The sequence below is a fragment of the Sciurus carolinensis genome, chromosome 12 (assembly GCF_902686445.1).
Source record: "Sciurus carolinensis chromosome 12, mSciCar1.2, whole genome shotgun sequence".
NCBI lineage: Eukaryota > Metazoa > Chordata > Mammalia > Rodentia > Sciuridae > Sciurus > Sciurus carolinensis.
In genome coordinates this window covers 3,172,454-3,185,967 of record NC_062224.1, presented here as the reverse complement: position 1 = coordinate 3,185,967, position 13,514 = coordinate 3,172,454, and the positions used below count along the sequence as shown (strand labels likewise).

General features: G+C 54.9%; 2 long non-coding RNA genes across 2 annotated transcripts; both read left to right on the top strand.

Moving 5' to 3' along the window:
- The first annotated feature begins 1,571 nt into the window (after positions 1 to 1,571).
- Positions 1,572 to 10,917, top strand: LOC124962008 (uncharacterized). The gene is made up of 4 exons (XR_007104408.1): positions 1,572 to 2,027; positions 4,310 to 4,504; positions 8,306 to 8,427; positions 9,657 to 10,917. It is a non-coding gene; the product is annotated as an uncharacterized LOC124962008 (long non-coding RNA).
- A 494-nt stretch (positions 10,918 to 11,411) lies between these two features.
- LOC124962009 (uncharacterized) lies at positions 11,412 to 12,775 on the top strand. The gene is made up of 3 exons (XR_007104409.1): positions 11,412 to 11,975; positions 12,162 to 12,277; positions 12,479 to 12,775. It is a non-coding gene; the product is annotated as an uncharacterized LOC124962009 (long non-coding RNA).
- The last annotated feature ends 739 nt before the right edge of the window (positions 12,776 to 13,514 follow it).

The following is a 13,514-nucleotide window of genomic DNA, read 5'->3' as shown; positions in this document are numbered from 1 at the left end:
GTCTCCTCTCATCTGGGACAATCCATAGCCTGCCTCGGAATTTCACAGCGTTGATTCTGGGACCGGCGAGGATCTTAAGTGGGAAGCAGAGTGACCGGGAGCAAAGGAATGGCGACTGACCTCGGGGATGCGTGGGGGAGCACAGGTCAGGCTCCGGAGGGGGCCTGAGGTGAGGAGGAAGGCGTGGACCCTGGGAGAAGTCAGAGGAGGCCCCTGCTCCTGTCACGGGCTGGGCCTGCATGTGGCACTGCAGGTGAGCAGCTGGGGGTGGGAGGACAAGGCGAGGTGGTGCCCATGGGGACACAGTGACCATGTCTGCCACAGGAGATGTGCTGCCCTCCACAGGGAGCTGCCCGTGCCTGGCCCAGCTCTTGAATGAGGTGAGGAGGAGGTGCGGAGCCCGGAGTGGAGCCCCAGCCGACAGCGGTGTGAGCGCCTCCGAGGGCCGTGGGGCCTCTGCACTGCTGCTTCCTGTGCATGCCTCTGCCTCCGTCTGCGCGTGCCCCTGCGCCTGCCCCTGCGTGTGTCCCTGCACGTGCCCTTGCGTGTGCCCCTGCGCCTGCCCCTGCGTGTGTCCCTGTGCGTGTCCCTGCGCGTGCCCCTGCGCGTGCCCTTGCGCGTCCCACAAACTCCTCTGCCCCCCGGTGAGGGGCCGGTAGGGGCAGGAGGGTGGACACAGGCATGCACAGTGCTCCAGGCGAGGCCCTGGCTCTGCCCCCTCGGCACCCCGTGCTGCCTGGGGCTCCTTCACCTCGCCCACCTGTTCCTGGTGTCTCTTCCCTGTGAGCTGCGAGCTTCCCCTGGGAGGACAGACCCCGATTGACGGCAGTGTCACTAGGATCTAGCCGGGAGCCTGGCGCAGAGTCCTCACGATTGACAGGAGGAGCGGTGAACCGGCTCTGCTTTCCTAAAGTCACTCAGGTTCTGACTGGAGGTGACTTGCACATTTAGGTTCTCACTTTAGACGTGCCGGGGTCTAACCATCTTCAATGGTGACTTTGTCTTGGGACGGAACGGTTGAAGTTAAGGGGGATTTGATTCCAAGGTACGGATGGCCCAGTATAACCCAAAATAAGCACGTGAGGAGTTGATTTCCTCACAGACCAAGTCCAGAGCACCCACTGAGGCCTCGGGGCCAAGCTCCTTCCACACTGCTCTGCCCACCCAACGAGTGGCCTCGTCCTTGTGGGCCATGACGGAGACACCAGCTTTCAGGCCAGAGGAAGGGGCTGACGAAGAAGAAGCTCAACGCACAGCCATAGGACCTTCTGTGTCTCTCCCCGCCACCTGGAGGCTGGGAATGCCATCTTTGCTCCGGGTGGCCTTTTCCCTGGGGAGAAGGGCTTGCTGTGGGGAGCAGCAGCCTGGCTTGGTTGGACACCAGCAGTCTTTACCACAGAAAAGGCCCGTGTCTTTCTTCTCACCCCCCTTCGCAGGCAGAGTGGGATGGGATCAGGGTGGGGAGGCTGGTCTACCTTAGCTCTTTCTAGAAGTGGGGCAGGTGGGTAGCAGTGCTTTGTGACTGGGTTACTTGTGCTGAACTGCAGGAGCCTGTCCACGATGCACAGGAACAAGTGCAGGAGTCACTGAAATGCCCTGGGAAAACCCGAGCCAAACAAGCCAGCAGTCACCCTACACCCGAGGAAGCTGATAAGATTTAGGGGCCACGGTGGGAAGGGAGGAGACCCCTGGCAGGGCCCTGGGTCTGTTGTGGCAGCTGTCTGGCGAGTCTGTGGCCATGTGATTGAAGAGTGCATTTACTATCGGTGGATTTTAAATCTCCTTTTTTAAACACGAGTCTCCAGAGAGCCTGTCAGAGGCGGGCGACAGCTCCCCAGAGAGCAGTTTCCAAACTCCTGGTGGCTGAGTCTATTTTGTTTTATTAAAGAAGGCCGGCTGAACGTTTCCTCCTGTTCTCATGCTGTGGACTCGAGAATGCGGAGAGCCAAACTCCTCTGCAGAGCACGGCCAGCAGGATGCCAACGAGGACCTTCCCAGCTCTGGGCCTCTCTGGCTTCTGGACTCAGGTGGTCCCTGTGGGGTGGGTGGGGTGGAGAAGCAGAGGCTGCTGGGTAAAGGAGGGGCACTGTGCTCTTGTCTGAGCAGATGCCACTTGAAAGTGAAATGCTGGTGTTTATTCAAGTCCACTCCGTCTTCCATTTCTGCCACTGCACAGGACCTGGCACGCACAAGCGTGCACCGTTGGGCTGGGCCTTGCAGGGCTGGGGTTGGCTTATTTAGCTGCATCTGCTTCTTTCTAAGCCCTCACGTGTGTGGCGGGCCAGCGAGGCAAATGCAGGAACACTGTGCAAATCCACCAGTGGAGTGAACTCGTTCAAAGCAAGAGTGGCCGCCCTGTGTCCAGAGGTCCAGTGTTCCAGTCCTGAACACACAGGCCTGGGCATGGAGACAGCCACGGAAGGCAGGGCTGTGTTCTGGCCTCTGGGGTGAGGGGAGGGAGCTGGGGCCCTGAGTGATTTGTCTGCTGATCCTTGTGTGATGGGGGCGGGGCCAGGGTGGGGCAGCCAAGAGGGGAGCAGCTGGCATCGTCACCAGCAGGCATTGTGCAGGGCAGGACGATGCTCCTCGCACAGGCGGGCAGCTAAACAAACCAGTCCCAGCCCTGCAAGGCCCAGCCCAATGGCGCTCAGAGGAGAGTAGCAGTGCAATGTCCCCATCGTCATCTCCACAGGCCACATGTGAGCCTGCGGGGCCAGCCCCTCTTGCCTTACACCCAGTCCCTGTGGTTGGTGAAGGTCCTTAGCTGAGCCAGCCCCAGTTTTTCTGTCTTGCTTTTGCCAAGACAATAGTAGCCCTTTGGCTCTGGGTCAGAGAGGGAAGCATGCACCTCCTCAGAGGGTATCTGGGGTCCCAAGTTCTGCCCTGTGAGGTTCCACCACCAGCTCTGCTCTTGGTCACCTTGGCCTGTTGGCTTTTGCCTATTTGTTTGCCAAGCCCCAGAGAGGAGGAGCCACGGTCGGAATCTTCTGCCTTATAGAGAATGACGTGGCAAAGAGCAGCAGCACCCGTTTCTTTGGTCTCTCACCAACCCATCCTGCTGCCTTGGTACCACTGGGCTTTGGACATGACAAGTGTGTCCCTTGGGGTCAGTTTGACAGTAGCAATGGGAGTGCCCCAGAGACTCTGAGATCTCTGTCCACCCTGGAAATGACAGATGAGACGCATTGGTGTGAGCTGGAGCAAGGAGCAGATGATGCGTGGGATGAGCTTGGGCTTCTGGAGGGACGCTCGGGGAAGGGGACAGTCCAGCCACAGTAGGCAAGGAGGCCCCAGGCTGTGGCACGGGACTCCAGCCCTGTGTGGTTGCATGCAGTGCTCCTGTCTAGCTCCACTGCACCGGCACCTGAGAGCAAGGGCCTGACCTGGCGTTGGAGCCTGGCCTGTGTCCTGACTGTGGTTTTCTGTGCTTCCAAAGACCCAGCCATTGAGCAGTTGCCGGTCCTCTTGATGACCCAGCACCAACCCTGTAGGCCTAGTCCTTGGGACTGCCTTCAGTCCTGGCCCTTTCCTAACGCTTGTCCCCAGCTGCCCTCCCACTGCCCCTGCTCCTGGACAGAGCATCCTCCAGCTTTTCTAGGTCATCGCCCTGTCTGCAGAATCCTGCCCAGCCTGGGCTCCTGTGGCCTCACTTCTGCTGAATTCCACTGAGCCAGCCAGTGGGAAAAGGCTGAGGACCCACAACCTCTTCCAGGCCCAGGAACCCGAACCCGCCATGTTTGTTTCGTTACAGAGGAGGGTAGTGTAGTCTGGAGCTCAGTGCTCACTCTGGATATGTGCTGTTTTGAATCTGGGTTAGAGTCAAATTTGTCTCTGATTATCTGGGTGAACTCCTTAACTATTTGTTTGTAATACCACCAACTATTTCCAGATGTCAGCACAGTATGCATACCGTGCCACTGATGTCGGAGGGGTTAGTGCTGAAACCATTCTTTAAATAAGAAAAATGCATAAGGAGACATTAAATCCCCTACCGTAGAGACCCAGCATTGTTTAGCCACCACAGGTGTTTTCTTGGCTGGCACACGTCTGCCTCGCTCTTATTTCAGCTGCTCCCCTCTAGCTCCTAATTAGGGTTACCCGATTCCTTTCTGATGGTTCAGTGATCTGGCATCCAGAGAAAAGCAAATTTGCAATTTCAGAATTCTACCAACTTCTGTATGGAACTAAATGATAGTCCCAATCTCGTGGGGTCACCGTGAAGATGAAAGGGGGGGAGCAGACAGAAAGCACCTATGATACCTGGCACCTGCTCAGGACTCAGTCAAGACCAGCTTGTCTTTCTCCTTAGGAGGATGGACTATCTCATCACCTGCAGCAGTGACCTTGCAGCTTCTGCTGTGGGCTTATCCATAGCTGAGAGATTGACCCAGAGTCCAGAGACTGGGTAGAAAGAACAGGAGCTGTGGAGCTGGAAGACCTGTGTGTGAATTCTGGCTTTGTTTCTTCCTCCCCTGGTGACCTGGGATGAAACAGCTTGGCTGAGGTCAGTGCCTTCGTAGGCCAATGGAGAAAGTCCCGCTAAGAACACAGGCCAATGGGGACGTTTTGTACAGCGATTGCTATTATCGCTGTGTCTGTGGTCAATCTTGGTATAATTTATCACCAGAGCATCATACTCCCAGGTACCTCGTGGATGCTACCAAATTGCTATATCGTAGATGCTGATCATTCATTTATTCATCTAAAATATTTATTGAGTGCCTGCTGTGTTCAACGGGCTGGGGATGCAAGAGTCGGCAGAGCAAGCCCCAGTCCAGGTCACATTCTAGCGAGAGGGAGAGACAGGAAACGCACCGGTCACGTCAGTCTGTAGGCATAGCAGGGGCTCAGAGACGGGAGCAGGCAGGCAGGGAGACGGCAATTCCGGTCTTCTCCACCATCCAGCCTGTTCCTGGCTGGGGTGTCTCTGTGGTGCCCAGGCTTGGCAGCCTCTCTTTCACTCAGGAGAAATCTTCCCCTCTGCCCTTTCCCACGTAGGCTCAGGGGCTTCGTGCCCTCTGGCCCCTGACTTTGCCCTCCATGTTCCTGGGGCCTTGGAGAAGCAGCTCAGGAAGCCAGACCTTCCCGGGCTGTAAGAAGACATTCCAGGGGCCCCCACTCTCCCTCCCGGACGGCTTCCTCACACACCCTCGGCACGCCAGCTCCCGGTCCGGTCCCGCTGAGGCCTGGCAGCCCGGCACCTTTCCCCCGCTCCACCCACGAGATTCTCTCCATCGACCGAGGTCCGCCTCAGGGGCAGAGAACGCGAGCTGACACCATGTCTGCGCTCCCCTGATTCTGAAGGTCCCCAAGCCCCCGAGGTTTCTTTGGGCACACCCTGAAAGTGAGAGCCTTCCTCCCTGACAGGTGGAGCAATGTGACTGGGGACTGCTCCTCCCGCCTTTCTTGCTGGCAGCGCTGTGCAGTTGGTGTCAGGACTTGGTTTCTTGGCAGAGTAAGTAGCTGGAAGGTGCCTGGGTCCTGGGATTGGTGGCACTTGCCACAGAGTCCCCGGGTCTCTCGGGGGCTCCGCTGGGAGGCTGAGGCGAGGAATCCTTCTCAGGAGTCGAGCAATCATCTCAGAGAAGCATGGTTCTTGCTCTCAAATGCCACTCTTCTTTTGGGTTATAGACCAGGTTAGAGACCCCAATCTGATATCTGGAACACTCTTTCTCCTCCGCGAAGTCCTCCCAACCTGCCTCTTCAATATATCCCAAAGCAAGTGGTTTTGCCTCAGTGGCAGCTCTTCTCTGGCTCTGTAGGAGCCGACGGTCCCTGGACAATGAAAGCCCCCAGGAGCAGGAGCCTGTCTGCCTGAGAGCCAGCAAGACATGCTGGCTTTATCCTGCGTGCTTAGCGAGCGTCTGCTGGCTGATGGGCCGTGGTCCCCACTTCTTGTAGAGTGCAAACACTCCTCACAGCCCTGTCCAGGAGCAACGGAACCCACGCCACAGAAGCATTTTCAGATTCTCTACTAGCCACATTAAAAAAAAGAAGCTGGTGAAATTAATTTTGCTATTTGTCTTTAAAACTATGAATCCAAATATTGCCATTTTTCCTTAGTAGTCAACATAAAACTTATTACTAAGAACGTTCGACATTCTTTTCCCCCTGGTTGTCTTTGGAATCTGGTATTTTGCTCTTAGGGCAGGTCTCAGTTTGAACCATGTGCTTGATAGTCACTGTGGTGAGTGGCTTCGGTACTGGACGGGCACGTGAAGTCCTGGAAGGGTGGGAGGTCCTGGACGGGTCTCACGGGGGCTCTGCTGGGAGGCTGAGGTGAGGAATCCTTCTCAGGAGCAGTTTCGCAGCATTTGCTGGGCGCAGGGCTCTGCTATTCGTGGGGCATGCTGTTTCTTAGTCCCCTAAGTGACTTGGGGGTAGAGACTGCTGTGGGACAAGCACCCTGAGGGAGGGGAAAGGTGTGTTGGTGAAGGGCTGTGGGTAGAGGCCAAGCTGAGGGTGCTTCTGTGAAGACTCCAAAGCGCCCACCCTGCCCTGCCACCTTCTCAGTACAGGTAGGCTCCTTGTCTAAGATGCAGGTTCCTCGCGACCTCGGCCCTGAGGTGTGGTGGCATGCAACAAAGAGGCCAGGAGTGCCCGGGACTGGCTTTCCACCTGTGCTGTCCCAGGGGCCCCGGCTAAGCCATTTCATCTCTCCACACCTCCGATTCCTCAGGAAGCCCACTGAGAGCAGCCTGGTGGGCACAGAGCCAGTCTTCAAATGAGCTGATTTGCAGCCTCACCAGGGTTGCAAAGGGGCTCCTGGACCAGCTCTGATGACCTGGGTGCTGGGGGACAGAGGCTGCAGGCTCCATGGAGGCACCAGAGGGGGGACGTTGTTCTTGGACCATTAATGCAGCAAGGACTTCCAGTCAAGGTTCCTGGCCAGGAAAGTCTGGCCTTGGAGAAAGTGACCTCAGAGCTTGAAGGAGGGAAGGGCGGTCACCACAGGGGGCAGGATAGAGCGCGTGTCACCCAGAAGGCAGCTGCAGAGGGGACTTTGCTTTTCCTCTTCTCAGAGAAGCTCCTACGGTGCTCTGGGGTCTGCAAGGGGCTCTGAGTGAATGGAGCACAAAATATAGAAGCAGCCGCCCAGGAGGGGGGAAATCTCCGCCATCCATGGATCCCTTGAGGGGAAGGGAAGAAAAAAGTCCTGAGACCCTTTAAGGCCCCAGCTTTCCAGTTGAGGCCTCACCTGAAGCGTTCTTGGCCTGCATTCACCCAGGCGACGGCCGAGGGCTTTTGGGCAGTTTTCACGCGGCATCTGGTCCTGGAGCCCTGGGCTGCTCCTGCCAGGGGCCCTGTGGGAGGAGGCTGTGCTGGAGGCCAGCTTGGAACCGGAGGGGACAGGTCTGAGTTCCACAGCTCGAGGTTCCAGTCTCCAGAACACGTGAGTGTCCAGCGGGCAGCCGAAGACACGCCCGCGGTGCTGGTCGGGGAATTTGAGTGCCGGACCCACCAGACGGCTTCAGAAATTGTGATTTTGTACTTTGCCAATCTTTCTGGAGGTGGCTGTGCTTTGGGGTGAACAGTCGAGGAAATAGAAGAGTTAGGTCAGGGCCAACTCCACAGAAGAGCCAGCGGCCAGCGTTGTCAGAGGTGGACAAACCCCAGACCGGGTGCATCTGGCTGGGAAGAGGAGGAAGCAGGGCATACCTGGAGGAGATCTCCTGCTTGTGGGGACAGCCAGGTGTTGTCCACATAGAAGGCCAGTTAGTCCATCAAAGGCCCCAGTGAGGCCACGTGTGTCCCACTGCCTCTTGGTGGGGACGTTTTCCTTGGTGGCTCTGTAAGAATGGAAGCGGGGAGTTCCCCGAGTAGCGCTTGGTGCTCAGAGTGTGTGTGGAGAGGGCGCATGGACGTCGCCTGGCCAGGAGGAGAGCGGCGCCTCTTGCTCCCTGGGCCCCCTTCTGACGCATTCTTAGGTGGGTGTCATGAAGAGAACGGAAAGTCCACCTTTCTTGCCAGAGTCTTAGTGCTATTTTGCTGCTCAAATCCCTCAAGTAAGGGAGAAAAAGCCAATAAACTTGAGAAGTGTACCCATCCTGGAGTGTCGGGGACTTAATGGTCACACACGACTTCAAGTGGTCCGGGGTGCAGGTCCAGAGCTGAGCCAGCTGGGTTGAGAGCAGGATTTGCTGCTTCCTGGCCATGGGGCCCCCGGCACTTCACTTGACTTGCTGAACCTCAGTTTTCTTATCTGTATCTGCAGCTTCGTGGGATCAGTGGTGGGCGAGCGGCCAGCGCCCCTGTGCAGGACCTGGGGTGCCGCCGTCCACACGATGTTCCTTTGGCCTTCCAGGGACATGCTGCTGGACTGAGCGGGTGGAGGAATACCCAGGAGACTCGACTGTGTTACAGAGAAACCCCGCACTTCATTCTGGTCTCCTCGGTTCAAAATAGGGAGTTGACCGGACAGCTTTGGTGAGCGCTTGTGCTTTAGACAGTGGGAGAGGGCGGGCCGGTGCTGGGCGGTCGGGCATGTCTTCCCACGGTGTAGAGAACTTAAAGATGAGCGAAATCAGCCAGCCACGCACCGGGGCTACTTTTTACATCACCGGGCAAGGAGGTGTCCGTGTCTGCAGAGGATCTCCCTCTCCGAGAGAAATCATTTGTTCTAAGTTCTCAACAATTGATACAGTTACTGCTGAGCTTTAACAACATGAGTGAGCCTCCTGGTGCCTTTTTATTACTTATCCTTCAGGAGCCATTTCATTCTCTGAAAAGCAGCTGGCTCCCCGTACATGCTTGCCCAGTGATGGGGTCATTTTGAGAGTAAATTCATAAAAGACTGGAACTCTCCCTCCTCACTTTATAGGTCGTTCACCCGTCCAACTCCTCAATACAACGTATTTTTTTTAAAGTGCTGTATCAATTGAATGGAATGTTACGCAGCTATCAACAATAAGAAGTTAGATCAGTATACTGACTTAATATGGGGCATATAGTACAATGTCCAACATGCAGCGTTAAGGGAAGTAAGCAATTCTCAGAACACTTAAAATATTTAAAAAGGCAGCATTTATGTGCATATGTACACACGTATGCACACAAGTGATTTGTGCACAAGGAAAGTCTCTCTAAGGACAGATGAACGATTTTGCAGACTTGGAAGGGAGAGTGACAGCACAGGATTGCAAAGACAAAGACATGGACCGCATCAATTCTGTCATTCTATGGCACTGCTTGGAGATTTTGTTTACATTAAAAATTTAACTCAGGGAAGCAGAGTATGACTTGTGAGGTGCAGCATTTTTGTCTGGTAAATGCAAGTTTTGGTTCATACATTATCTTATTGATGTTGTTAACACTGGCATCTACCTTTCTTTCTAAATTGTCAATTGTTTATTCGAAAGCTAAAGAACACGCGGAACGCAATGGCTCTTTCTGGCTATGGTTCCTGGGTGAGTAATTTTCCACACAGGGTGCATGCAGTGGCTGCTCCAGGTGTTGACGTGCTGTGTGCTGCTCACTTCTAGTCAATATTTGAAAATGTTTTTGGGCCTTATTTTAATTGAAGTGCCTGAAGAGATGGTCTAATCAACACTAGCAAATCAGTGGCCTTGGACCATTCTGGAAGGTTTTGAGTGATTTCAGGAGCTCCCACTTCGTTCCTCCCACAGGGGATGTATTGTTCTCTTTTCTCACCACAGGAACCTTCCCACTTCCTGATCCTGCAATTCCTGGGGAAAAACCTCTCTTATTCTAGAGATGAGAGACTGAAGATACCAGTGTGGTAGCGGCAGCTTCTTGGGAGGCAGGGTGTCCGCTGAAGGAGCAGCACGCCTGCTGGAAAGGTGTGGAGAGGGAGGACCAGGGGCTCGCCCCTCCTCCTAGGACCCGGGTTCCTTGGTCCTGGGGGCAGGCCTGCCTTCCTTCTCCGGGTAAGTCGTATGTCCCAGGCTACCCGGGCCTCTCCTGGTGCCTTCCTGGGCCTCTGTCAGTGGAGGCAACTTCTGGTCACAGAGCTTCTCAACTCGCAGGCTGGTGTGGGTGCTTGGTGTGCTCAGGGGTCAGTGTGTTGGAGCCCCGTCACCCATGCCCCCTAGTGTGCCCCATAAATATGAGTTTGTGTGTGTGCCCTTTTCAAAAGGTCCAGGAGAACTGGCCCCCAGGGACAAAGACAAGACCGTACCTGGCCGTTTGGGAGAAGTGGATGTGTTATGTGCAGATAAGAAGGTGGTTAGACCTCTCTCCTTCCCTGGCGACGGAAGCTCGGCTGCTTCTCTGAGCTGTTTCCTCTGGGCTCTCTTGCTGTGAAGGGCTCACAGTGGCTGTCGCTGTCCCCTGGGTCTTCTCTTCCTCCTAAAGCACAGGAAGGCTCGGTGGCCTCAGCACCATCTAAGAGGCATAGGAAGAGTGTCTGGCCTCTGTCTCTGGGGACACACTGCCTGGGGGGCGGGGTGGCTGTTTGCTGAAGTTGGTGGATGTGACCCTGTGACGTCCAAGCTGGACAGACCTGCTGGGGTCTCGGCAGCTACTGAAGAAACAGTGCAGGCTTCTTTTTGCTGGGGCTCCGTGTTCTCTCCCAACATGGGAGGAGGCGTTCCCAGGAGCAGAAGTGTGGGGCAGACCAGGGTCTTTAACAAATGTGAACAGAATGGCCTCAGCGTCTCTGTGTGGGGCGTGCAGGCCAGTGAGGGGAGTTCCCGCCAAGGCCCAGGGACATTTCTTGAATAAAAGCTGCAGGTGTTTCCAAGTTGCCTACAGGTGCGTATTTGGAAGAGAACGCGCCTGTGAGGGTGATCGGACCGATTCTTTCCAGACCACAGAGCCTGCCTGTAGCATCTGCCTCTGACGCTCATACTCAGGAACACAAACCAAGCCCACAAGCAGTTAAACAAAATATGTTCTGTCCTCATACTTTGAAAACTCTATAGTCACATATTTTTTTTCATATATTTCAAGACAAAATTGAAAAATGTGTAAAGCTATAGTTTTCACATGACCCACAGCTGGCAGATATCAAAGATGACTGAATTAATTATTACTGCACATTTAAATGTCCTTTTGTTCTGTTTGAATGACTAACAAGATAGAGATACACATAATTTATAATTACTTTGTAGTTCTCTAAATTAATTTTTCGCCTTCATTTCATCATAACCACAAATCCTGTCATTAAAATGAACATCTTCACATAATTTTGTTCTATTTATAACAATGAGCTAAGGGATTTTAAAAATGTTAATGTATTTGAAATATGCACAATTTAAATAAATTTTCATCACAAATGTGAAAGTACATGCAAAAACATCAAAAATGTGTTTTCTCACATATATTTTCAAAGCAAGTTATTTTGTCTTATAAAATATTTAAACCAGAAAGGCAAAAGTACAAATTAGAGTGAATAAATGTCCAAGAGGTAAATGAAAATTATTCTGCTAAAACTGAATTTTAAATGTAAGTTTATGAAAATAAATGAACTCTTACTATGCATCCTTGTAAAGCACACCTCTCAACTCTAGCATCTGGTTCCACCCAGCCACCAACATGAATCGATAGCCCCTGTCTGGTCTTGGACCCCCACCGCTCCCAGTGCAGGAATCGAGGACGCTGTGGGACGCCGCCCCCTGCTCCTCACTGCCCCTGCAGTTGCTCCCACGCACGTGACTTCCAGGATCTCCAGGATAGGACCCTGGGAAGAGCAGCAGCTCCCCTGGACGGCCGGGCTGTGCGAGCAACACTTGCTCCTTCCTGCCGTCCAGCGAGAGGCCAAGTGCTCCTGTCTTTCTTCCTTCCTACGTTGGGTTAGCTGCCCATCTCCCCTCCTGGGCCGCTGTCCCCGGTGACATCGGCCATCCTGGCATGACCGCAGAGCTCGGAAGTACCTGGAGGCGGTCCTTGAAGACCAGGCATAAACCGAGGAGTCGTTCGGGAGATGCATTTCGTGGGACCTGAGCGGACAGTTATGGGGAAGGATGCTTAGGCTTAAGAATGAGGCTTTCCCTGCCTGTGGCACTGGACCCCAGGTGACAGAGGGACCATGGGACCAGTAATAAAATGATGCTTTGTCCTGTGGGGGTGGAGTGGCCCGGACCTGGGGACTCAGGACAGGCGGCCTTTGCTGGAGGCTTCTGGGAGGCCAAGCACTCATTCCCAGCTCGGGGTGGCTCCTCTTGCCTTCTGGTGCGACTTACCCAGCTCTGTGGGCTCAGGTTCTGGACCAGCCATCCTCTTTGGACAGAAGGAAGTTCAGCGAGGCCCAGCTGCCCTGGGGTCTTTCTAGTCCTGGCCAGTCTCGGGCGGTGCAGAGCGGGAGCTGAAGTAAAGGGTCAGCAGCGGGCCTGGGGGAAGTGTGGGCTTTGGTGGAGGCACGAGCTGTGGGTTAGGCCTTGTGAGCAGGCGCGCCGCTCAGAGGTGCTGCCCAGGTGCTGGCTCAAGGCTGGGCTTGGTCCTCACCGGGTCTGAGCCATGTCTGACCCTCACTCCTCTGTTCCTGTCGCCCTTCCTATTTTGTGTGCTTTGCCCTCAGATCCTGAGCTCCGTCAGTTGGTCCACAGCCTGACAACTTCAGCTGGATTCCCGATTCTCTCCTGGCTGGCCAGAGTCGCCCTGTCTCTCACTTCTCAGAAACAGGGCGAACGTATGGAGATGAGCTGGAGTGCCTGGCCCTGGGGTCTGACTGACCGAGACAGGTACTCTCAGGCACGGTGAGCATGCAAGCAACCATTTTAGAAACGAGTGCACGAGTCCACTGTCAGCCCCGGGATACGCTGGTTGGGGGTGCATGTAACCGAGGGGTCACCAGGAGGATTTCCACAGACAGCTGGCAGGGGGAGGGCTGGCCCAGGGCCTCTCTGGTCACTCTGGAGAAGTTCCAATCCTCTCCCAGTGAAACACGCAGTGTAACAACATCCACGGTTCCCTGACCGCCACAGACTGAGATCTGGGCCCAGGGGAGTCAGGTCCATCTAGGTCACGTGCAGGATGGCGCTGTGGGCTGGCCTCTCCAGGATCCTCCTTCCTCGGCTTTCACAGATGTGTGGGTTGGATTTTATTCTTAAATGACCTAAGCCAAAAACGTCTTCTCCAGAAACAGCAGGTTCCTTTCCATTCAATATTTCACCTTGGACAATTGCTTGACTTCGTTTAGCGCTGCATGCTGGGACTTGGTCTCCCTGGCGTTCTGGCTTCGCTCCCATTAGTGGCAGTGGCAGCCGTGCAGACAGATTGAGGCCCTGGGAGGGCGGCTCCCGACTGTGCGGCAGCAGTGAGCTGCGAGCGAGGCCGTGCGCGCTCATGACTGTAAATGCTGCTGCCCCAGCCGGAGCTGCCCACATGGCATTTGCGTGGAGACACATCACATCTTGCTCTCAGACAAGGCCAGACACGACGCCCACCACAGAGAGAACAGTGTCTTCTCCAGCTGTGCCCTGGTCCTGGGGCCACCATGGTGACGTGTGACAGTGCCTTGTGTCCTGGGTGGCTGGACAGCACAGGGTTTAAGAGATGTCTCTCTGGACCACAGGCGGAAGCCTTTGTCGTGCTGCTGCTGGGTAGATTATTCC